At 42.3% G+C, this 1,794-nt stretch overlaps 1 protein-coding gene across 25 annotated transcripts in view; it reads right to left on the bottom strand.

Annotated features, from left to right (window-relative positions):
* CELF1 (CUGBP Elav-like family member 1) overlaps nt 1-1,794 on the bottom strand; it is a 107,339-nt gene that overhangs the window by 69,290 nt on the left and 36,255 nt on the right. The window contains exon 1 of one of the 25 annotated variants that reach the window (XM_037738775.1): nt 880-1,320. The exons of 23 other annotated variants lie outside the window; for them this stretch is intronic. The gene's annotated coding sequence lies outside the window, so the exon portion shown is untranslated. Of the gene's footprint in view, nt 1-879; nt 1,321-1,794 lie in introns of those variants that run through there. One more of the 25 variants, XM_037738780.1, reaches the window with a different exon arrangement.

Here is a 1,794-nt window from a genome sequence, read left to right as displayed (position 1 = left end):
AAAAAAAAAAAAAAAAAAAAAAACACATACACACAAAAAAAAGCACAAACAGTATGTGCAGAGAACTGTCTCATCCCCACTCAGCTGACAAGTTCTATTCACAACACTGCATGCTTATGACTCACGAGGGGATGGGGGAGGGGAGTAAAAGGAAACTGTAAAACAAAGCAGAAAACTTGAATGTAGACTTAAACTGACTAGCAGTGAGGAATTCATCTCTGTTTAATTAGAATATCTCGTAACAACCCAAGAAAGTGTCCTTTTAAAATACAGTAATAAACCCAGTATCTTCTGAAAATAACTTGAAATTTGTCTTCATATCATGTCTTCTGCTATTCCTTAAATAGACATGACACCAAAAGGCATTACGAGGCCTCTGGAAGGCCAAACGTTACAAAGCACTCAAACAGCACAAACAGCACAGGTTGCTGTGTGGCCCAAAGCAACAGGGCATTCCCCACAGTTCCTTTCCTGGCAGACAGCGAAGTCAACACATTTAACCCCTACTGCACTCTCTTCCAAGATGTGCACTGAATCATTTCTTAAAGGGGTAGAGGTGCCTCATCTTTTTATACTCAAATTATATGTCACAAAATTTGCATGCCAGGAAAATAATTCAATTCCATTCCCAAGAGCTGATCTTTGTGACCTGTAACAAAACAAGGAGAAAAAAAACCACTACTACTTCAATCAGATGTTTCTAAGGGAACCCAAACACCATTTCTCACGCCACATTTCCCTGTTTTACACCCTCTAGATGGTATTCTGTTAAGTAACAAATCTTGTCTCCTCGCCCCATCCCTAACATCCTGAAATATTCTCTACAATTTACAACTGACAAACCTAAACACAGCAAAACAACAAAGACAAACGAGTCACCTCTTTCACTTGAAAACCTCAGTCCTCCACAGAAATGTACACAGACAGACAGATGGACGAATGTAAGAACACAAACTGCACACCCTGGCTGAGTCCTGAGCAGGTCTGAGCCAGTGTGGGTGCCAAAGGGCGGCCACACGGCCTAGCTAGTGGGCTGCTCCTGCTGTTGCTGTACAAATATAGAAAGCTGGAAAGTGGAACAGCAGCTTCAGCAGAACAGATTCTGCTCCATGCTCAGAGAGGGAGGAGCAGGGAACTGAACAGCTTTACCCATACATGGTTGCTGAAAGGGGGCCATTAGTGAAAGCTCAATTATCTCACACACATGCATTCTGTTCACATGCTCCAGACAAAAAACAGAAACACACAAGCTGGTACTTGAAGTAAGGTTTAAGAGATTCTATTTCAGTCAAGTAACTTCCAAATAATTTCAGTCACTGACACCAAGAATCCCTCAGCCATGAGAAATGGAAAAGACATTTGAAAACCTTTACTAGCTCAGATTCTTACTGGATCAGCAGTAGTGGTGAGGCTCAATTTATCATTTAAATCCTAAAATTTAACATGCAAACAAGGTGATTCTCCATTCGTGTGAACAATGTTAACCTTCACTAGCTCCTTGCTGCTTTCGGAATGAAGGTCTCATTTCAACTGTGAATGTTTTCAGCTCTTTTTTTTTCTGGTTGATACAAGTTAAACTCTAATTTTAAAAATGTATGTCTCAGCCGGGCGCGGTGGCTCAAGCCTGTAATCCCAGCACTTTGGGAGGCTGAGGCGGGTGGATCACGAGGTCAAAAGATCGAGACCATCCTGGTCAACACGGTGAAACCCCGTCTCTACTAAAAATACAAAAAATTAGCTGGGCATGGTGACGCGTGTCTGTAATCCCAGCGACTCAGGAGGCTGGGGCAGGAG

The sequence above is a fragment of the Cebus imitator genome, unplaced genomic scaffold (genome assembly GCF_001604975.1).
Source record: "Cebus imitator isolate Cc_AM_T3 unplaced genomic scaffold, Cebus_imitator-1.0 Scaffold58, whole genome shotgun sequence".
Lineage (NCBI taxonomy): Eukaryota > Metazoa > Chordata > Mammalia > Primates > Cebidae > Cebus > Cebus imitator.
Note: the sequence above shows the minus strand (reverse complement) of the source record. Positions and strands in the feature narration are given on the sequence as shown.